A 24,331-nucleotide genomic window follows, 5' to 3' on the forward strand; every position below is an offset into this window, starting at 1 on the left:
CTGAAGCTTAGGAAACCCTGACCGAGTTGAGTGGTTTCAAAGTTGTTCTCAGGAACTACCCTGGGGGTCAAGCCGCAGAGGAGCTTCTCGCTGCCGTGAGGGTGGGGACGTCAGCAGGCTGGCTTTCAGCCTGCTCTCCCAGCTTCCCCCAGGCCAGCTCCCTTTGCTCTATTCTTGCCCTTCTCTGCTCCAAGTTTTTAAAAAGTCTTTCCTGCTGCATCAGTTAAAAAAAACCAAAAAAACTCCCAGTGATCTGGTGCAGTAACACGCTTACACAGGTGGAGAAACTGGGGCCCAGAGAATGAAAGATGAGAACAGAGTCAGAACTCGAGTCCAGGCCTTCCAACCCTTTGCCCAATGCTTACTGCATCGCACAAAGCCGTGTTAGGAGCACGTTGGAAAACACCACTGAGAGATTGGTGTCCTTACTGAGCAATGGCGCTAGCACCAACTCCTACGTAAGGATGCATTTTAAATGCTGGACGGGCGTTCCCTTTACAAGAATGAGCTGAGGCCAGTTCTCGTCATAGATTTCTACACAAAGAACAGGGAACTTGGAAGCACAAATTTAAGAGTAGGTGGAATTAGCTAATCTAATCTGATTTTAGAAAGTTTTAGGATACAAGGTAGCAAAATAGATTGCTCAAACGAATTGACTCAGTAAATCACAGTTGAAACCCTAACTGTGAATCACGGCTGAAACCTTAACGTCGATAGAAGATAACGTTGTTACACAAAACACGATGAGTACGAGGCGAGCTATGCACGAAAAGTGACAGGTTCAGCAGAGGAAGAAACTACTTAGACTAGGGTGGCTGCAAGGCGTCAGCAACGCTTGAGCGGACCTTGAGGGGCTGGTGAGGTCTAAGTATCCCTGATGGTCGGAGGGGGCTGACTCTGGGGAAGGCGGGTGAGGATTTTGGAAAAAATTTTATGATTGGACCTGGGGCCTTGGGCTGGGTGGGTGATGAATGTGGAAACATCCTTGAGGCAAATGTGTATTATGCCATTTACTTGAAATAAATGCTGGGAAAGAATTTTTAAACATTTTAAATAACGTAGAAATCAAGAGAAATGCATTATTATCAATAATAATAAAATTATCATTTAAAAATGTAGTTTCCTTCAACTATATGCAGTATTTTTTTATTCTTTAAGATCTATAATTGTTTTAAAAACAAATATTGATCCCATTTTTCTAGAATAAATATAAATCACTAAATGTAAATCGATGTTAAAAACTGAAATCATATTTTAAAGAAATTGGATATTTTGTTATTTAACGTAATCATATTGTGAATTTTTGTTGTTTTAAGTAATGAATCACTGTATATATAGAAATTACCAGGTTTGCGTTTGGGGAAATAGGATTTGACACATTCATTCCAGAAATAAAACTCCTTGTGAAGAATAATTTGCGAAATTACTAAGAAAATTCTAAAAGACAAGTAATGAGGGAAAAGTACTGAATATTGAAATAAACCAAAAAACCTTGGTAAAATAGCATTATACTCGTATAATCGTAGACATGAATGAACGGGGCCAAGAGCAGATGCTAGTCCATAAGAGGATGTTACATGAGACCAGGAGGGTGTGTGAGTGTCCTGGGGTCGCCGTAATGAAGGCCACAAACAGGGGTGCTTACAACAACTGAAATTTATTCTCTCACAGGTCTGGGGGCTGGAAGCCCGATGTCCGGGTGTCAGCAGGGCCCTGCTCCCTCAGAAGATTCTAAGGTGGAATCCTTCTTGCCACTTCCAGCTGCTGATGGTCGCCGGCAATCCTTGGTGTTCCCTGGTTCGTGGCCACATCACTGCAGTCTCTGGCTCCTCCTCCACGTGGCCGTCTTCTCCGTGCATCTTAGTCTTCACATGGCATGCTCCTCTCTGTGCTCTTTCTTTTCTTATAAGGACCAGATTAAGGGCCCACCCTACTCCAGCAAGCTCTCCTCTTAACCAATGGCATCTGCAATGACCCTATTTCCAGATAAGGTCATTCTGCAGTCCTGGTGGTTAGCACTTCAACATCTCTTTCTGGGAGACACGTTTCAATCCATAACAATGGTATCATAAACCAGTGGGGAAAGAAATGATTGCTCAGTAATTGACGATATAACTCTTTGGGGAGAAAAATAAAGTTAGATGGATACCTTACACTTTAGCCCCAAATAACTTGCAAATGGATTAAAGTTAAACCTAAAATATGAAAAAGAAAAATAGAGGAAAAATTGCTGCATCCTGGATGGTCGAAGACTCTAACTATAAAAGTAGTGTAGGGGCTGGCCTGGTGGTGTAGTGGTTAAGCTCGAGTGCTCCACAGTGGCAGCCTGGGGTTTTGCCAGTTTGGATCCCGGGTGTGGCCCTACACATGGCTCATCCAGCCACACTGAGGTGGCATCCCACATGTAAGAACTAGAAGGACTTACAACTAGGATATACAACTATGCACTGGGGCTTTGGGGAGAAAAAACAGAGAGAAAGATTGGCAACAGATGTTAGCTCAGGGCCAATCTTCCTCACCAAAAAGCATACCTTTAAAAGAAGAAAAAAGCAGTAGTAGATGTTTGTAAGCATCTAAATTTGTCAGAAGCCCTTTAAAAATTGAAATGAAAAAATAAATGCTAAACCAGGAAAAATATTTGCAATAAATAGGGTAAACACATGCAGAATTCTTAACATTCAATAAGAAAAAACACTAAAACATGAATAGAGAAAAATCATGGGCAGTTAGTAGATTCCAGTCAGACTTTGTCTCCAGCTCTCCCCGACACCACCCGGTCAAAGTGGCCGGTGCCCTCCGTCTGGCCCGCTCCATCCTCAGCCCTCACTTTACTTGGTCTGTCTGCACCATTTAAAACAAATTTTTTTTGTTGAGGTTACAATAGTTTACAACGTTGTGAAATTTCAGTTGTACATCATTATTTGCCAGTCATCTTATAGGTGTGCCCCTTCACCCTTTGTGCCCACCCCCCACTCCTCGTCCCCCAGTAACTACCAATCTGTTTTCTTTGTCCATGTGTTTTTTATCTTCCACATATGAGTGAAATCATGCAGTGTTTGCCTTTCTCTATCTGGCTTATTTCGCTTAACATCCTACCCTCAAGTTCCATCCATGTTGTCATGAGTGGGATGATTTTGTCATTTTTTATGGCCGAGTAGTATTCCATTGCATATATTTACCGCATCTTCCTTATCCAGTCATTAGTAGATGGGCACTTAAGTTGCTTCCATGTCTTGGTTATTGTCTCTGCACCGTTTGATGTTGGTCCCCGACTCTTTGAAACACTCTCTTCACTAGGCTTCTGGAACACTCCACCCTCTTGGTTTGTATCCAGGCCACCCACCATCCCTCATCCTTCTCAAGTCTTTCCTTTCTTTGTAAATGGTGCCATCTTCCACAGGGTTCGCTCTGGCCAAAACCCTAGGGGTCGTTGCTGATTTCTCTACCTTGTGCAAGACCACGTCCAATCCACTGGCAGGTTTTCTCCCTTCAAAATACATCCTGAATCCGGTCGCTTCTCACCTGCACCACCATCACCCAGGGCAGGCCTCGTCTTCCCTCCTGGGCCGCTGGGCCGGCGTCCTGCCTAGCCTCCCTGCTTCCAGTCTTGTTCCCGATGGGTAAGTCTTCACGAAGCACCCAAAAGCTGTTTCCCTCCAACAGAGAATGCAAACACAAGGCACACAATTTAAGAAAAAATTAAGGTTTAAAAACATTTAAAAATTAAAGTTTAAAATAAAAAAATTAAAATTCTTAAAAGAGAGTAAATAATGTGAAAACTAAGTCTCCCCCTCCCCTGTTCCCAGCCCACTCAGTTCCTTTTCTGAGAGGCAACCAGTTTCTTGTGTTTCCTTCCAGAGTCATTCTATGAATTCATCAACATATTCGTTCCTTTCCACTCGGATTGCAGAATACTATATTCAATGTTCTGCATCTTGCTTTTTCTAAAAATCTAAGCCAGATCAGATTGCTCTACTGCGTAAAGCTCTCCAGTGGCTTCTGTTAGACTTGGCATGAAATCCACGTGGTCCCCAAGGCCCTGGCCCACCCCGTCTCCTACCGCCAGCGACATCCCACCAGCACGTTGGCCTTCCTCCTGCTCTGTGGCCACGAAAGGCCTGCTCTCTCCTCCCAGCCTCCACACACCTGGTCCTCTCTTCGTTGAATGCTCCGTCCCATTTCTCTCTCCTTTATTTCAGCGAGATTTCCGCTCAGACGTGACCTCATCAGAGAGGCTCTCCCTGACCCCATCTAAAATAGCCCCCACAGCACCTTCTCCCTCCTCTGGCTTTATTTTTCCCCATGGCTCTTCTTCCTTCCTGAGAGGATGTTACGTTTACTCCTTTATTCTGTTTCCCCACCTAGAAGGTCGTCTCCGTAAGGGAGGTGCCTCGTTCACTTCCGTGTGTCCAGGGCCCGGCCACGCCTGGTATGTGACACTCAATAAACCATCACCGAGATGAATAAGGAAAACAAGAACTTGTTGCATATGAGGTTGGTAAAATTTAAAGTTAAAAAAAATTGACAATATTCAGTGCCGATAGAGGCTGCTGGTAGGGTTGTAAGTTGGCATCATTTTTCATCAGGGAAATAAGTTGAAAACACAAGTTAAGAACGTTAATAATTATGCATCCTTTGGGGCCATGTCCAGGAATCTACCACAAGGAGACATTGTGAGTGAGATGGGAACGAAAGTTGTACAGAAGAATGATCATTGCCTGCTGGGGATTAATTAAATAAATTACTACAAAACATAAAATTGAATGTTATGCAATCTACTAAAACCTTATATGTAAAGAATATATAATAACATGGGAAAGTTGAAAGCTATAGTACTAGGAAAAAAGAAATATAAAGCCACATGCAAAGTTTGGAATCAGCATAAACATTCATTAATAGGACACTGATTAAATAACATGCAAAAATCCAGGCCCTGGAATATTACACAGTCTTTAAAAATGACGATGGACCTTCATGCAGTGACCAGGGAGGGCTTCTCAAGTAGATCGTATATAGATAGAAATGAAACAAAACAGGGTGCAGAACAGTGTATAATATGCTACCTTTGTATTAAAATTACATACATATCCTCATACATGTATTGATCTCTGAAAGAATTTAAAAACAGACTCTTTATTTTTATTTTCAAAATAAATTTAAAAATAAACTGTCAACTAGTTGCCTCTGACAAATGCCATTTGGTAGCTAGAGTCTTATTTTCGTTTTATGGCCTTTTGAATTTAATGCCAGATGTATATTTTACCTATTCAAAATAAATTTAAATGTAAAACCTGCATATACAATAGGATGACGATAAAAAGTATGTCTAAGTATATAAATAGAAAACATTTGAGGATAAATACCTCAAAAAATTAACAGGGATTTCCCTTGGGGCTGGAATTACTGTTGACTTTGATTTTCTTTTATATTTGCTGTATTTACCCAATACACGTATCATTTTTATAAATGAGAAAAATATTTTTAAAAGCCTAGTCATTTCAGTTTATTTTTTGTGCAAATATAAATTGTTGAACTTGAATTTACTTATCATAGAATTATACCCCTACATGCTAAATTAGTTTTCAAAACTGCTGTACTAGAAGTCCAAAAATGAACCAAGTTGGCTCCAGAGACCGTTCACGTGTGTAATATCAGTTTTTTGCTTTACTGCATAACTGAATGTTCTGAATTTCCTTTTCAGAACAAATAGTGCACACCTGCAACGGCTTTGATGCCGTAAACGGGCCCTGGGGGGCCCAGGAAGTTTGCTTTGAGAATCTCTGGCTGTGGGAGGGAGGATGAGGACCACGCAGACAGGACGTCAGGGGAACCGGGAACTAGCTACCCTCCAGGGTGCTTCTCTCCCTGTCTTCGGGCACATTCCGGGTCTAGCCTTTCCGGGCATCAGGCTGGAGTACGAAAGACAAGCCATTAGTCGCCCAATCGCTGGTATGGACCACGGGCAGCATCTCTGGTGAGCAGACGCCTCAGGGATCTCCGGCAGGGTGATCTGTGCGAGTGGAGGTGTACAGAGGGTGGGGGAAGGATTTGTTTTTTCTTTAAGGTGGAAAAAAATTTCTGGTAATCTTCATTGCCATTGTTCTAATTTCTCTTTACTCCTCAAATAAAGGTAAATAATTCTTTGAACAAAGTTGCCTCAATTCCCAGTGCTGGACACTTGGGCAGTGGGTGAACTATGCCTGTGTATTACAGGCAGCAGCTGCCACCATACCCCTGACCTGTAAAACAACATACACCGGGCTTTGGGTCTTTCATCCGCAGTCTCTGGTTTGTGACTGGGTTGGGGCAGATCTTAATTACATGCAAACGGTCTGCTTAATAATTGTCTCTGAGTTCCATGGTTCTCGCCTGCCTGGAACAGAGTGAATACAGTCAAATGTCATGGCTAGGCTGATGGACCATGTACAAATTGTCAAATACAAATCGATAAACGGAGGCTCCTTTTTCCTAGCTGACCGTGCTGGTACGATGAGAGAAGCTAAGCCTGCATTCCGAAATCGAGTAAATATTCTGGGGTGGAGGAACTGACGCGGAGGGCACAGGACCAAGCCAAGCATACCCCAGACTAGCAGGTGTGTGGATGTGTTAGATTGCCTTCCATTCCTGGAAGTGATAGGTCTCTGGGAGGCTGACAAAAAGAAGCTGGGAAAGCAGCAGGTCAACCCTGTGGGGCGCCTCTCCTTGGAAGCAGATCACACGGCGTCACACACGTGCACGGCTCACGGTGCCTCACCAGTATCTCTGGACGGGACCTTGTTGGTTGGCCTGCTTCTGGACTCAAAGAAAATGTGCGCCCAGCTCGGCATTTGTCCCTCTGGTAAATGAGTGAACTGCACAAAACAATATAAAAATCCTTTCAAAATCCGCAAAAGGGATGATTTTCTCCTAAACTAGACAACTTGGCTGTTGAAACCCTCTCCCCATGTGTCTGTCTGGTCAGTTCACCTGGGCTCGGTCTCAAACAGTTTATCAAAATATTTCTTCTAAATTAAATCTGGGGCACTTCCTCCGAGGATCCCAGTGAGGGAAAGTTCTCTGCCTCATTCCGTTTATAGCAGTGATGTTATGGAACTTGCAGAGTATAATGTTAAAAATAAAACATTATTTTACTTTTTATTTATTTTATTTTATTTTTTTGAGGAAGATTAGCCCTGAGCTAGCTGCTGCCAATCCTCCTCTTTTTGCTGAGGAAGACTGGCCCTGAGCTAACATCTGTGTCCATCCTCCGCTATATGTGGGATGCCTACCACAGCATGGCTTGTCAAGCGGTGCCGTGTCCACACCCGGGATCCGAACTGGTGAACCCCAGGCTGCCGAAGTGGAACATGCACGCTTAACCTCTGCACCACCAGGCCGGCCCCCCATTTTACTTTTTAAAAACACACCATTTATGATGCAGTCGTTAGGGATGGAACACGCTCCAAGTGATGTCCTTGGCTCATCTCAGGAACCTTTCTGGCAACCCTAGAAAATAAGTGCATTACTCCCCATTATTCAGAAGAAGAAAATGAGTCACAAGAGGTTGGGCAAACTGCTGGAAATCACACAGCTTGTAAGTGCAGACGCTGGGGCTGCGCCCAGTTGTTTGCTTGTCACTAAGACACACATGTACGTCTGAGGGGGCACGAAGGACGTTAAGTTTCGAGCCAGTTGTTGATAGAGAAGCAGGAGAGAGTTTAAATAAGTAAAACACATTTGGAAATATGTACTCAGAAACTGTTTTAATTTGTTAATTATTCTCTATGCTAGAATTGCTTTTTATTTGGTATGTGAGCTAGTTCAGGCACAAAACAGTTCTTGACTTCAGCTTTGAGTTTTGTCTTCCAGCCAATTCAGACCCCAAGGTGGAAGCTGGGGTGGGGGGTGGGGGTAGTGGTTAGAGGGGGCTCCTACACACTGTCCATCTCGTCTTCCAGCTCTTAAAAGAGGGATGGCCCTTAGGGCCAGGGCCCCGCCCTGCCGTCTTGGACACCCCTGCCTGTTGGACGCTCCTCTCTCCTTGAGCTCTCTGCCTCCTCCCTGGTGTGTCTTCTAGCCCCTCTGACCTCTGCTGCTGCAGAGGAGAATGCCTCACTCACCCCTTCTGGAAGTGGCCGTGGTTGGTGCAGGTGTGGCATCTGCAGGACAATCAGAGCACGTCCCTAGTGGACTTTCTGTGCAGTTCCTGTGTCCTCTCTCCAGGCCTGAGCCCTCCTGCCCTCTCTTCATACCTTGACTTCTGTAGGTGTCATGCCCAGAAGGGTGGAGGATGGTGAGCCAAGGGATGGAAACCATTTTTCTGCTCTAACCCACTGCTTTCACACCTCTGTCCTCCTGGATATCAACAATGAGTGCACATTAGTATTGTAAAATGGACTTTTTGGCAAGTGTGAGAATAATGACTCTTGCTTGAAAGGGATCACATAATTTTCTAAATGTTTTTTCTTTAAAACAATACATCCATACAATTATTACTACCATTACACCAATTTCTTTTTAAATGTGAAAGGCCTTTCAAATTTATTATTTTTCTTAATCTTCACAACAATTTTTAGGAAGGTAAGTTAGGTATGATTATCTTTTGTGAATCACAGTTTGTGTATTTTTCTTACTATTTTGCAGTTTCTGGCCTGTGATTTTTATTTTCAAGAAGGCCATCTTACTGGATCTACTTAGTTTTTCTAAGCTGTTTTCCATGGATTAACCTCTGCCTTATTCTTTTTTATTTCCTGGATTCACAGGATATAAAAATATTAACCAATAGTTTCACATTTACATTTTTTTTTTCTTTTGGTGAGGAAGATTCACCATGAGCTAACATCTGTGCCAGTCTTCCTCCATTTTGTTTGGAATGCCACCACAGCACGGCTTGATGAGCAGTGTTTAGGTCCACGCCTAGTATCCGAACCCATGAATCTGGGGCCGCCGAAGCGGAGCTTGCGAACTTAAGATATTAACCCCCTGTTTATTACGGACTATAATTAGCTTGTCATTTACCTTTTTAAAGGTGTTTTAATGATTTTTTTGAATTTAAAAATTATGAATGATTATTGAATTTCACCAAATGTCTTATTGATCCCTATTGATAATTTTCCTTATTTTTAGATCTATAGATGTGATATTCTGCAGCAATAAAGATTAGCCATATGTTGAACTATCCTTGTATTCCATACTCTCTACTTAGACACGACGTAATTTTGTTTGAATTTGATTTGAATTCTCTTTTCAGGAGAACAAATCATTTCATGTCACTAGAGATGCCAGCTGTCTCCTGCCGTGGGGACTCCTCCACGGCTGAGCTAGTGACCCCATCTCCCCTCCTCCTGGCATCAGGTAACTGCACTAGACTTGGGGACCTGGTCCGTCACTGGGCTGGTGTGACTGTGGGTGGGGCTCATTAGCTTCCCTCTTAGGGACGTGGGACGTTGAGTCCCTCAGTGGTGGGCACCTGGGCTGCGGGTGGGTGAGCCTGGTGCAAGATGAACGAGCAGACACGCAGGAAACCCTGTGGTTCCTGAGAGTGAGAGGCACAGGGTGGCTTCCTGAGGGCTCTTGACGATTCAAGTTTCCAGAGTCTCAGATGCCCTCTCTGCTCCCGGATTCTGTGAGGACCTCCAGGGCTCTTTCTTTTTCTTTTTTTTTGAGGAAGATTAGCCCTGAGCTAACATCTGTTGCCAATCCTCCTCTTTTTGCTGAGGAAGACTGGCCCTGAGCTAACATCCGTGCCCATGTTCCTCTACTTTATATGTGGGACGCCTACCACAGCATGGCTTGACAAGCGGTGCCATGCCCACCGGGATGGCGAACCCGGGGCCGCCAAAGCAGAACGAGCGCACTTAACTGCTGCACCAGCTGCCTGCCCCCCAGGGCTCCACCTGCACGCCGCCCTCTCCTTCACTGAAGGGCGGTGAGGGTTTCTGATTTATGCAACCAGAAGTCGACACTCTCCCACCATCTTGCTGGGTGACGTGCATGACTGTGGACTACCACAACGCCAGGAGGCCCTGGCCTCCTTCTAAAGCAAAGGGTGGAACTCAGCACTAAATGATCCAGAAGTTTCCTTCGAGCCCTATGGTTCTACGAGTCTATGAAATTAACGGCACTTTTTATTGAGTCATTTTCTCCATCCAGCTTGGCAGAACTCTAGAATGATAAGGATTCAGGGAGAACTAGGAGCCCGAAGGGAGTGTGTTGAGACAGACGCTTAAGACTGGAAGATACTTCCTATTTTCAAAAAATTGTGAGTCCTTAAAACCTGAAGGATCATTTTGTTTTCAGCCATTGAATTGAAAGAGTGTCTCTGCTTCCTAAACAGCGTAGCTCCAGCTGCCTGTCTGTGCTTCCCTTCACGTACCTCAGACTGGGCATCTGGCAGTGACGGGTAATCAAATCACGTCAAGGGCCGCTGAGCCATCTGCTCTCGTCTCAGCCCTCAGAAGGAGCTACTGGAAGGGGTTCCAGCTTTCATCTCGAGCTTATAAGCCAGCACCGGCCAATTTTCTCAATGAAAGAATTGATTTAGGCCTTTAAAAATAATCCCCAGCCCTGCTGACATCAAGGGGACCACTCAACATCAAGATAAAAGACAATCACACTGTGAAGAAAGCTGTTAAATGTTCTTTTACACACGCAATGAAACTCTGAAATGCGTGTCTTAAATGGCCAACACAAAAGGGCAGCAAGACAATTTGGACGCTAGGACAAGGAAAGCAGCGTGTCGGGAGGTGGTGGGGAGGTGGAGGGTGACAGACAGTTCCCCTGAGCCAGCGCCACGTGGAGCGCCCCTCCCACGAGAGTTGTGCTGGGGTCTGAAAGACAGCCCGGCGTCAACACTCCGACTGACACGTATTTTGTGTCCTGTTCTTCATTTTGGTGTTGAGATAGTGGCATTCTCTTCTTATGGTGACTATATTTCTGTTACAGTCAAACTAATAAATACATGTTTATTTGAAGTATATTATATTTCAACTGACAAAGAATGCCTGGGCTGCCATCAGATGTGAAGAGGGATGGGAATTTCTTTCAGAGCTTATGCATGATGCAAAGAAAGATACCTTTATCCTTGAACAGCAAATGTCAAAACCAATTGGCTTTTAAACGACTTTTAAATCCCCAGTCTCTCTGTCACTTTGGCTGCTGTGACAAACCATCACAGTGGGGCGGCTTACACAGCGAAGGTTCATTTCTCACGGTTCTGGAGGCTGGAAGTCCAAGATCAGGGTGGCAGCACGCTCAGGTTCTGGTGAGGTCCCTCTTCCTGGTCATGTCCTTGTATGGCCTTTCCTGAGCTTGTGCACCAAGAAAGAGAGAGAGATCTCGTTTCTCTTCCTCTTTTTACAAGGGCACCAATCCCATCACGGGGGTTCCATCCTTATGACCTAATGACCTCTCAAAGGCCCCACTTCCGTAGACCATGACATTGGTGATTAGGGTTTCAACAGAGGAATTTTGAGGGGACACAAACATTCAGTCCATAGCACCTGGGAAGGCTTCTTTTCCTTGGATTTTTGGCTTGCATTTTAGGTTGAGTTTCCCAAAGTGCACCCTCAGATAAGGGCCCATGTGAAGGCAGTTTGTTAGTTAACGTCCCCAGGAGAAACTGGCGGAGGAGTGGGGACATGCAGGAGGTCCCACAGGGCATAACTCTTACTCAATCCTGCAGTAAGGCCATCCCGGTTAGGGCCAGGGTGTGCAGAGTAGCTCCTTGGGATGTAGATTCCTATGGCTCTTAAGACAACAGGCTGCAGCCGAGGGCAGACTCCACAAGAGCTACAGTACCGGCTGGGGCAGGCAGGGCACCGTGAGGGGGGCCACTGTGCTCAAAGGGATCCAGGCATACAGGTGGAGCACAAGCAGCAAGTTGCAAGAAACCAAAACCCACCCCAGCTCACTAAGTGATGTTATCTCAGTGCAGACTGCATCTCACCACATGTGACAGAAGCCTGACTCAGCGCCCAAGCTAAACGGCTGTTGTAGCTCATGTGACAAGAAGGTCCGAGGCTGGCAGTCCGGGGCTGGTGTGGCCACTTCCTGATGTGAGCAGGGAACAATGTCCCAACTCTGCCTCCTCGCTTGTTGCTTCTTGATTGCAAGACGGCTCTTCTACCCTCAGCCTCACGTCTGCATCGCAGGCAGGAAGAAGGCCAGGAACAGAAAGAAGAAGGTCGTATGTGCCTCAGGACAGCCCGTTTCCCAGAAATCTCTGACGACAGACTTCTGATTGCTTTACGTTGCCTCTGACCGAGTTACATCATTACCCGTAGACATAAGGAGTTCTAGGAAGGTGGCACAAGGCTTCCCTGAAAGGAACAACTTTGTGTTTATGTGGTAGTGGATGTTTTGCAAAAATACAATGGGCTATCTTGTGGGCATCCCAGGACAAGATACAAGCACAGCCTTCGTTCCTGAGGGCCGGTGCCAGCACTGGCTGGGGAGGAGCTTGTGTTTTGTGAGTTAAATATGATTGGACAATGGAATATGCACATGCACAGAGGAGATATGTGAAACAGCAGTGTGGACTTGCACATGTGCACACACACACACACACACACGTTGGCTCAGTCTTGTGGCGTGGAGAGCAGTGGGCCATGTGCTTGACGAGCAGTTACCCTGGCTGGGACCTGGGCCCAGATTGCTGGTGATGATGCTGACAGCAGCAGCAGCCACAGCCCTGGAGAGGGGAGGGACCCCATGTGAGGACGATGCTGGGATCCACAGCAGGAGGCCAGTTTGCAGAAAGCCAGTTTGCTGGTCTGTCCCTAGAGCTGGTCTCTGGGGCATCGGCACAAATCTTAAATCTTTAGCCAAGAACTGTTGGTGCTCAAGTGATAAAACTTTGTCGGTAAATTATTACAAAATAAAAACATACACGTGGACATTGCAGTAAGCCTATCAGAGAATTCTTAGAATTCCTCATAGCTGAAAATTCCTGGTTTTGAAAACTGCTGCAACATTGCAAACAAATGCTCACAAGCTTAGAAATAGAAATTAAATTTAAGGATCATCACATTCTGACAGAAAAGAACACTGTTTTTATATGAAGAGCAGATAAACCAATTATTAATGAAGATAATTTTAAAATTAATTTTCTCTTGTAACTGAAGATTCAGGAACAGAATGCATAAACAGGTGTCGAATTATATATAAACCATGAAGTCAGTTTCCTGTTACAGGAAATGTAAGAGAAAATATTAAAATGCTATTGTACAAAATTACATTTAAGATTAAATTCAGACACATGAAACTGACTTGTATGAAGGCTTAAATTTTTTTTTTTAAGATTTTATTTTTTCCTTTTTCTCCCCAAAGCCCCCCAGTACATAGTTGTATATTCTTCATTGTGGGTCCTTCTAGCTGTGGCATGTGGGACGCTGCCTCAGCGTGGTTTGATGAGCAGTGCCATGTCCGCGCCCAGGATTCGAACCAACGAAACACTGGGCTGCCGGCAGCGGAGCGCGCGAACTTAACCGCTCGGCCACGGGGCCAGCCCCTGAAGGCTTAAATTTTTTGGAGAAATTGTTCTGCAAGAATCTTCAGGTCTAGATGCACTAATATTTATATTTAAAAGTAATTAATCACAAATTTATGCCAATGTTTTCACAGCCTATAAAATACTCAACAGCTCCAGGAGCAGTCGGATCTGCCGATAGATCCTCCTCAAAATTAAAGATTATCAAAAATTGTTTGCCGTCTTGAATTTTCCAAGAGCAACTCACTTTGCCTTCAATGATACCAATGGAAAATAAATTTGCTAAAAGCATAAATTTTGATGGCCTAGTAAACATATTTGCAGAAGTGAGCCAGAAAAGTCGTACAATCCATCAAGTTATCACACTTACAAAGTATTATTACGTTATATAAGATTATGACACCAAAAATACTATTATTCTCTATTTGTGAGTTTATGTTCTTACTGAGGTATCACCATTTCCCCTTCTTATGGACTGAATTGTGTCCCCCGCCAAATGCATATGTTGGAGTCCTAACCCCGATGTGACTGTATTTGGCCATGGGGCCATTCAGGAGGTCGGAGAAGGGGTCACTAAGGTTAAATGAGGTTGTAAGGATCGGGTTTAATCCCACAGGACTAGTGTCCTTACAAGAAGAGGAAGAGACATAGACATCTCTCTGTATGCACAGAAGGAAGAGTATGTGAGATACAGCGAGAAGACGGCCGTCTGCCAGCCAGGAAGAGAGGTCTCAGCAGAAACCCTCACAGCACCTTGATCTTGGCCTTCCAGCCTCCAGAACCGTGAGAAAACAAGTTTTTGTTGTTTAAGCTGACTGGTCTGGGGTATTTTGTTATGGTGATCTGAGCTGGCCAATAGACCTCTATGCATTTTATAAATAAATAGTAAACATATTTAAGGGAAAAAATCTGTCTATTTTAGTACCTTTAATGACAGTGCTCCTTGCTTTTGAACAAGGGCCCCAAATTTTCCTTTTGCACTGGGCCCTGCAAATTATATGGCTGGTCATTCTCCGAATGGAGGTCACACTCTATGCCTCTCCTAGGGCCTCACGGTGGTTCTTCTCTCTGCTTCCTCTCTCTAGATCAGCTTCTCCTGGTTTCCAGCCCAGCTGGGCCACTTCCATCCTGACTCTACATGTCCTTTCAGGTCAAGTGCCCAAGGTCAACTCATTCCTTCTGTCTCAGAGCCCTGACTCTACATTTATGGCTTTGTTGACACCTGTTGATGTCAGGTGGCCATCTGTTCCCATTGGCTGGGCCACGTGTGCGCCTGGCTGTGCAGGCCCTCACTTGCAGGGGTGTGGGTGGAAGGCGTGTGCACAGCCGGTGGGCTGGGCTGGGCTGGGCTTGCTCTCTCAACTGAGTCAACTGAAATGCTCACATGGAGGATAACTTGGCTTCAATTCCAAGCTCAACTTCTTTTTCCAAGGGTGTTCAGCATCTCTACTCCTGAATAGAACCAACCACAGTTTAAAAAGAAAAAGCAGAAACCAATGCTCTGTGCTGAGAAGCATTTCAGGGCTGCGTTGCTCAGCTCTCCACTGACAAAGAGCCCGTCAAGAACAGGATGAGGGGAGATTCTCAACAGAATAATGCAATGTCTGTGCATTTTCAGTTGTGGGGACTCTAAATTCATTTTATCACAGATTTTTGACATCCTGTCTCACTTAACATTGAACTGTGTTTGAAAAAATTCAACAGCAAAGATATACATAAAAATAGCAATGTAAATATTTTCCAGTGAGATATATTTCAATAACGTTTTTTGGTAAGATTCATATTTATCATTAAAAAAAGTAGTGAAATTAAGAGTCTTGCTATACCTTTCCAGAAGCAAACTTGAAAGATCCATGTTGCAAGAAAAGAACAAATTAAAATCATTGATTACCAAAAAATTTAATATAGTAACACCTTAGTTTCCTAGAATTCAGACTTATTGATAACTTCTACATTCTGGAGCACAGCAGTGGAACAAAGTGCCCTGAGGGCTGAAACAGCTCGCACAAAATCAGTGCGCTGAAGCCCATTTGCTTTAATCGTGGAAGAGGGACCCAGGCAGAGCCTACCCACCCTTGCAACCGAATAGCTTTGATTATCTGCTTTGCAGCCCACAGCAGATGAAAACCAACAGTTTATTTGGGTAGTGGAAATAAATGAATAAAAAGCAGAAATGCGGCTAAAATGTGCAAAGGGATTATCGATGTCAGAGAGGAAGCTCAAGGGGAGGAAATGTGCTTTGCAGACACTCAGTGCTCACATGTATCTGGTTCCCACCCTGAATACATTTAGTGAACAGGGCTGAACGCCTGCCCTTCACCACGCTCCGTGCTCAGGATCTAGACGTTAGAGGCTCAGTGCCTGCCCCCAGGGCTTGAAATCTCCCATAAAACTGAACAAATAAAAGGCAGTCATGAGACAGCGTGGAGAGTGGCTAAGTGCTACATGAGACTGAAGCCAGGACAATGCGCCAGGAGCACTGAAACGCTGCAGCTGAGGCGGATGGAGCAGTGGAAACGAGATAAGGGGACAACTCGAAAGACTGAGGAGGTGGAATTTCCGGTCCAGCATGACTGACTGGAGGCGAGGGGAGAAGGAGAAGTCAAGGATGGCTCTCAGATCCTGGTTGGTGTGAAGAATCAGTTAGAGGCTCCAGTCTCTCCAGAGGGCTTTGCCTTAGTCCAGCTGACATTTCAAATGAAGACTTGGGAATCACTGACGAAAGGTCAGACCAGTGTGAAATCGGTTTAGTAGTGATTGTCTCTGTAGGGGAGGTGGGGGGGTGGGGAATAAACACCTTGTTCTAAATGGAAGGACGCAGAGAAGCCCCTGTAAGTGCCTTGAGGGCAGGGCCTGCGTCATTTATCCTGGTGTCCTCACTCCCCAAATGCGATGGATCCTTAATAATAATCTATTTATTTGACTTAGAGAAACCAATTAAAGTCACTTTGACCTTTTCTAGTCATCTCCCTTTAGGGAGTAAGATGAGACTAAGGAAGTTTATAGATGTCTTTTGTCCTTGAGCAGATGGCCATGGCTCCAGACATATTTCTCTTTCAAACAGAATTTTTCCTGAGAGAGTTGAAAAGTCCCTGTTGTCCTCTTGGATCAGATCTTCTGGAGGCCCTGGCAAGCAGCCTTTGCATCTCCTCAGGGTTCCGGCAGCTTTGACAAAAGTCGCAGACCCCAGTGTGCTCCCTGACGCTGTGGGGTGTGGAGGGAGGCGGGCAGTGGCGCTTGAGGGCAGCAGGGGTGGCCCTGTGTCCCCACAGGCACTCTGCATGCTTCCGGGTCCAGGGACGGGTGCGCAGGAGAGGGCTGTCCTTCCCTAAATGAAAAGAGGCCTCAGGGAGCCGACCTCAGGGGGCAAAATGCCCCTGAAAGCTTCCTCCCCCCTAGGAAGTTCCTCAGGGGTTTCTTTTCAGAAAAGAAGCTCATTCCTGCGAGGCAACTTGTCAACAATTAGTTGCGCTTAAAACAGAAGCTCAGAATTGGGTCAGGGTTGGACGAAGGGAAAAAACGGTCTAGATGCATTATGAAGCTTCTCTGAAAAGGACTGTTTTCGTGATTTTAATCACTGACATCTACCAGAGCAATGCTATATTTTCATTTGAATGTTTAATTTTGAAAGCTAAGTCTGAGAAAAAGAATTTTTTATCCTTTATGAAATAGCTGTGAGTATGGTTGACATGAGCTCTGTAGTCTCAGTTGGCTTTGAAGCAGGAGCAAAAACAAAATAAAACAAGAATCAAATCACACAAGGAAAACCAACGTCCACAAGCACCCCCAAGAGTGTTTGTCCCAGCACATAGACTGCCGAGTCCGTGAGCTCCAATGGCAGGTTCTGTCACTACAAAGCCTCCGGTTCGATGACATTTTGCTGCAAGGCGATGAGTGTTCTGTGTTCTTGGTCCAGGTTATATCTCGCGGTCGGAGGAGCCTTGTTCTTCCTTCCTTCCTCCTGAAGGAGCTGTGACTTTCTGCGAACCTGAACGTTGTTCAGTAACTGTTGCTGGCTAGTTGCCTAGAGAGCCGACCCTGAGGGGGGCCATCCCTATGTCAGCCACCTCTGTGAAGGGAGATCCTCCTGGAAGCATTTAGCTGCAGGGGGCACCAAGGAAGGGGTGCACAGACTAGCTCCTGGGGGCAGAGGGAGGCCGTGGAGGGGCGGGGCGCTCATCACCTCTCCCTGGACTTGCACCCCCAGCCAGGGGCCATGAGGCTGTGAGAAGACTTGGTCAGCCGCCAGTGGACCCTGGGAGCAGGCGTGGCCTAAGCTAGGCAGGCACAGGGGGTGTAAGGGGGCAGGATGCGGGTGGGCAGCACTGGGCACAGTGACTAACCCTATTCCATTTCTGAAAGCAAGGCAGGCCACTGATAATGCCATCTCCTGTGCAGCACGGCTCCCTGCCCTTGGGGGAGGACGATGAAGACATGACACACTCTCCTCTGGGAAGACTGTGGCATCAGAACGAGCCATTTTTGGATATAAATGTCAGTGGCTTTGCCTGTGGCAGCTCAAGGAAGACATAATTGCCCGAGCTGCCTCCCTCCACCCCTTCCCTGCACTGCACCACCCACCTCCCTGGAGGCTGGTCCGGGGCTGGAGCGGAGGGGCAGATGCAGAGGCTGCATGTGCTCACGCTTCTCCCCCTCCCTCAGTGGGCGTCCCCAGCTCCGACTTCTCGGAATTGGGACCCTGAGAGCAGCGAGGGACTCAAGCAGGCAGAGGGGAGACCATCTGCCACGGATGCAAAGGCTCCTTGGGCGGCCCAGGAACCGAGGGCACCATCTGAACAAAACCCAGGAGCCTTCGCTGTCAAAGACACACTCAGTTTATGCATTCTGAGATAAATTCTGGGCTCTTCTAAAATTTTGCTGAGGATTTCAAAATTGAATTCTTAGGCACTGCCTCCTATACTTTCCATGACACAGACGTGACACAGAGGTGTTTATGTTCACCAACCCCCCATCAGATATGCAGGGTCTTTGCTAAATCCTTGTAAACTTTGAAACTTTAATAATAGTTCTTTTCTATCCTACCTACCCCCTACCTCAAATGGTATTTAGAAGGCAGACTTAAATAGAAATACCCTATGACCGAGCCATCCCACTACTGGGTATCTATCCTAAGAATCTGAAATCAGCAATCCCAAGAGTCCCATGCACCCCTATGTTCATCGCAGCATTATTTACAATAGCCAAGACGTGGAACCAACCTAAGTGCCCAGAAACTGACGACTGGATAAAGAAGATATGGCATATATACACAATGGAATACTACTCAGCCATAAAAAAGGACCAAATTGTTCCATTCGCATCAACATGGATGGACCTTGAGGGTATTATGTTAAGCGAAATAAGCCAGACAGAGAAAGACGAACTCTATATGACCCCACTGATAGGTGGAAGTTAACATATAGACATGGAGAACCGATCGGTGGTTACCAGGGAAAAGGGGGGGTGGGGGGAGGGCACAAAGGGTGAAGTGGTGTGCCCACAACATTGCTAACAATAATGTACAACTGAAATCTCACAAGGTTGTAATCTATCATAATCTTAATTAAAAAAATAAATAAATAAAATAAATAAAAGGCAGACTTACTGAAGGTTAGGCATCTGCTTATAGCACTGTGTATTTGTTTTTCAGATTCTATACCAACCAAACACGGCTTCCGTCAGTGAGCACATGTTCTACATTGAGCGGTATTAGGACATTCAGAAAACGCACCCGACTGACAAGTCCAGAGTTTACTCTGGTTCTTTTAAAGATTTGAAGTGAAAGTGTCAAGGTTCACAAGGCTGTGTGCCCCCTGTGGCCGGGTTGAAGAGCTGTCATTACTCCTGCGGTCGTAGACACTGCTGCTTCCTAATTCCAGCCCGATGCGCATCTCACCGCACTGTCCACCTGCCGCTGTGTTCATCTGGTGTTACTTCCTAACTTCAAATACATTTTTGAACGTTGCCGTCTGAGCTTGTACACTGTGTCGTGCTTAGAACACTATAGGAAAGACACCATTCATTTAATTCTCACCACTCCATCCTAAGTACTTTTTCTGCGAGGCTGTGGTCTTTAAAAACGCAGTAGCCCAGAGGCCCTTCTGCTGAGGCTGTGCCCATCACAGAGAGTAAATGTGCTCATAAGAGAACTTCTGCATCATTCTTTTTAAAATGTCAAAGTAATACATGTCCATGACGAGATCAGAAAATGTGAGCAGAAAGAAAAACTATGCATTTATGTGTATAATTTATAAATATGTATTGGTAAAAGTGTACATGTATCTTTATAAAAATGTGATGCATTTTGTCACTTTTTAATATTTTCCTGCCTAACATAACATGAACATGTTCCTTTATTCTTATAGCTGCCTAATTTTGCCTTGTATGGATGTAACAATATTAATTTATCTTTTATTGTTAAAGATTTGAATTATTTAAAAATCTTTATTATGGTAAATGCAGTGATGAACATCTTATAGTTACATTCTTGTGCATTTGCTCAAGTATTTTTGTAGGATCAATTTTCTGGAACCTAATTTCTTTTTGACTGTAGCTCTGCCCACGGCCTCAGGCGGCCCCTCTTCCATGGGACCTGGCTTTGCTGACACAGGAGATGGTGTTGCCTCTACCGGATTCTTCACATTAGTTCCTTTGACCTCGAGTCTTCCTTTCAGTTATATCTCCAGAAATTTCTCACTTGGGGTCTCCTATTCCTTTTCTAGAGGTTAGATGGGGCTTGGTTAAAGTTATATTTGTCATTTCCCCGTTCCCTCCTCCCTCTCAGCGTTGTTCCTTTGTCCTCTCCTTCAGCGTCTGAATTTCCCGGGATTCCGTCCGTGGCTTCCCTCTGCTGTAGCCCACGCTCTCCCTGAGCTGATTCTCCCTCTGATTCTAATTTATGAGGACAGTTAACTCTTGAGTTGTATCCTTTCCCTCAATCCCTGGACATATATTCCCAACCACCACCTTGGCATCTCCACACGTGCAGGTATCTCAAAGCCAGTAGTCCCCAGACTAAAGTCATGCTTTATTCCAAACTCCCAGCAAAACAGAAACAAATACAAAAATAAAAAGCAAAAGCAACACAATCCCCCCCAAACAAACCAAAACAACTCATTTTCTTCTGGTGTGTTCTCTTTTGTAAAGTGAAGGCGCCCACTATCCACCATCACACAGTCGTCCAAATTTAGAGTCAACTGACATTTATTGATGGCATCAAATGATAGTCTCCTGCATAAAACTCTCTAGTGGCTTCCCATTGTCACTAAAGTGTAACCCAAATGCCTTACAGCTGTCACAAGGCTCCTGGTCTTTACCCGCCCCCTGCCTTCATCGTCTTCCGGGCTCCTGCTGGCTCACTACGCCCAGCTGTCTTCTTTCTGACCTCCTCTCAAAGAGCAAGCGCAGGTACATCTCAGAGACTCAGCATGTGCGTGGCCTTCCCTCGGTCAAGAACCCCTTTCTGATGGTGCTTCTGGTGTTGTAACTAAACACTGCCAAACCCAAGGTCACCTATTTGACTCTGTGTTTTCTTCTGGAAGTTTCATAGTTTTACATTTTAAATTTAGGTCCAAGATCCATTTTGAGTTAATTTTTGTGAAAGGTGGAAGGTCTTTGTCTAGAATGATTTTTTTTTTTTTTTTTTGCATACGGATGTCCAACCGTTCAACGCCATTTGCCGAATACATTATCCTTTCACCACTGAATAGCCTTTGTGCCGTGATCAAAGGTCAGTTAACTTTGTTTGTGTGGGTCTATTTCTGGGCACCAATTCATATAATTCTTAAGATTCATGTATTGATACATTCCATCAGCAAATGTTTATTGAGCAACTACTATATGATAGACAAAGTTTCAGGTGCTGGGAACCTATTAGTGAAAAAAAAGAAGACAAAACCCCTGCCCTCATGGAGTTTACATTTTAGAAGATTCTGGAATAGATTACATATGAGAATGTTTTTAGAGTCATTCCCATTCCTTCCCCATGAAGCACAGTTTGCACGTGAATGCCCGTGTCTTCGCCCGTGTTTCTCGGTGTGTTTGTTAGTTCATGTTTGGCCAGGGCTGCCCACTGCCAATAGGAGGAATATGAGGCCGTCCCTCTTCTCTCCCCTCCTTCACTCCATTTTCACTTTTTCTACTGTTGAAAAGCTTATTTTTTAGACTTTTAGACTTTTTACGATTTTTAGACTTAGGCGTACCGAGACCTTGAGTGCAGTAAGTAATGAATTATATTTCACAGCTCACTCTGATATGTCCTGCAGAGACATCTCCATTCCAGGGGTAGCTGCCCCAGGGTGGTCTGGAAAACTGGGATGAGAACAGACAGTATTTATTCAGATTGGGGGTGATATAGGCAGTTTTCACAATGCCAGCTGCTCTCACTCCATCCTGTGTCTGTACCTCTGTGACTGTGGCTGTCTGGTGATGTCCAGTCTGGTCCAGCAGTCAGAAGGGGGTTGATGGAAACAGGATGCCTTCTGAGCCTTGTTTGCGAGCAGTATTCCCAGTCTGACAACCCCAAAACTTCATTAAGGAGAAACAATAATAAAAGGGACTTTCTTAAAGCAGGATAGTAGCGAGAAGGGGAAATGAAAGAAAGATGCCATTTCTAGACGACGCAGACTCATTTTCTGGCAGGGTGAGAGCTCTGAAGTGCCTGTCGGGGGCGAGTGCCTCAGGGGGGAATTTCTAAGCTCCTGTGTGTCACATTTAAGGAGAGGCACTACTCGGCTCCCCTTAGCCACCCGCAAAGGGCAGGCCCATGGCAATTTATGACAACCAGAGCGTGAGTTACTGGCTAGTGAACTGCCTGGAAGAAAAAAGAAAAAAAAGGGAGAAATAAAGAGGATTCCAAATACTGTTTTTTCATACTAGACATTTTGAGGTAGAAATGTCTTCAAGACCATCTATTCCAACCCCAGCCGCAGGGAGGAATCCTCTCTGCAAAAGGCTCAGCAGAAACCAGCCTGGACTTGAACCCTCCCTATGACAGGGAACTCAGTACCTCATGGAGTTAAGAATGCAGAGCTGCCAGCTAATATAGAAAGCCCCTCCTTGCTTGGGACTGAGCTCTGCCTTCTAGCAACTCCCAAATATGAGTCCTAATTCCATTCTCTGAAGCAACAAACGCATGTGAGTGTCCTCATTCATAGGCAGGCCTTTGCATATGGCGGCTATCAGGACTTCCCTAAATCCTGGATTCCCTCCACACGTCCTGTGTCCTGGCTGTCAGCTCCTCTCTCAGACGTTTTCTGGTTGGTTAAAGCCTTTGTTAAACTGTGATGCTCAGAATGAATGTAGACAGCAGATTTCCGAGACTCAGGTCTCAGATGATGTGGGCTGCTAAGAAGAAATATTAGCAAATGTCCTAATTATGCTTCTGTTAATGCTGTTTTCGGGGGTAAAGTTAAATGTTTGAAGTCCATCACTATGCCTGGATTAAAGGTGTTTCCACCTGAAAGTGTTGTTTAAATCTGTCATTTCACAAATCCTTCATTTTGGAAGCTGGTGGCAACAAACTGGCAGGAAATATGAGACTTAGGAAAAGCAAAGACATCTATTTGCTAATGGTCACTACAAAATGCATTGGTAACCACGGCAAGCTTATTATGAGGGGAACAGTTAGCTGAAGTGTAAAGGCCGGGCACTTAAGACCCTACTCCTTCCTTGGAGATCAGCTATTGGCTGCTGCATGAGGACGGATTTGTCCGCACTATGCAGTTTGGTCGGGGGGCCTGCCTGCCTGATGTCTGATTACTTATTAACTCCTCGGTGCCCGTGAGTAGGAGAAGGTGCTTGCATTGCAGAAGCTCGTGCGCATCCCGTGTCCCCTTGTCTCCTGCCGGGGCTCAGGCATTCGCTCTTTGAACATCCGCACTTCTCAGCAAGGCCAAGATGTCCAGAACATGCCTTTCGCCGTGGAAACCCAGCTAACCAACCCATCAATAGTTCTTTCCTGTTCAGAATTTTAGACATAATCGAAACTTTGGAACCTAAGAAGCTTTGTAAACAGAATATAACCCTAAATAGATTTGCTTCTGACTTCCAAGGGAAAATGCCTGTCAGCTCTCATAACTCCAGATGCCTTGACCAGTGGGGCAAAGCTGACAGTGATAATGGAACCTGTGAGAATAACACGAAATTCAGGCCTTTGGGGTTCCACTGTTGTTTTTCTCAGTTAAATATACATGTGCTAGGGCATGTGTAATAAACATGCTCAGTTTAAAGAGGAACCATCCAAAGAGCATCCTGCTTCTGCCATAGTTGGGGAACAGCTCCTCTGAAGCCCCAGGGAGCTCCACCTGCTCCCATCCCCTCAGACCACGGGGGAACCACGATCCTCAACTTCCTGTTAATCACTCCCTCTCTTTTCTTTATGGTTTCACCCATATATGATTCATACCATATCCATTCATACCAGTATACGAATAGTGCTTAATTTCATATGTTTTAGGACTTTATATAAATGGAAATATCCTTTGTATATTCTTTTAGGAATCTCCCTTTCTGCTCAACCTGTCTTGGGATTCATCCACGTTGCCATGGAAGGCGTAGTTCATTCATTGTCACAGTTTTCTCCTGCTGATAAACATTAGTGTTCTTTCAAGGTTTTTTTAATGAATAATGCGTCCGTGAAAATTCTCGTCTATGCCACCTGTGATTTTGTTGCCACTGACATTTATTGAGCATGTATCTCCTGTCAGGCGCTCTTCTAAGCACTTGAGAGGCACTAATTCCTTTCAACCTCCCACACCCTGCGAGGTAGGCGCAGTTATTATCCCATTTCATGGGTGAGCAAATTTGGCCCAAAGAGGTTCAGTGACTTTTCTAAGGTGACAGCCTAAGAAGTGACAGTGCTGG

The 24,331-nt window shown here is 45.1% G+C and overlaps 1 long non-coding RNA gene across 1 annotated transcript; it reads left to right on the forward strand.

The window, feature by feature from the left end:
* Positions 1–15,883: 15,883 nt before the first annotated feature.
* Positions 15,884–19,950, forward strand: LOC139073741 (uncharacterized). Its single transcript, XR_011522730.1, has 2 exons — positions 15,884–16,193; positions 19,119–19,950. It is a non-coding gene; the product is annotated as an uncharacterized lncRNA (long non-coding RNA).
* The last annotated feature ends 4,381 nt before the right edge of the window (positions 19,951–24,331 follow it).

This window comes from Equus przewalskii, chromosome 9, assembly GCF_037783145.1.
Source record: "Equus przewalskii isolate Varuska chromosome 9, EquPr2, whole genome shotgun sequence".
NCBI lineage: Eukaryota > Metazoa > Chordata > Mammalia > Perissodactyla > Equidae > Equus > Equus przewalskii.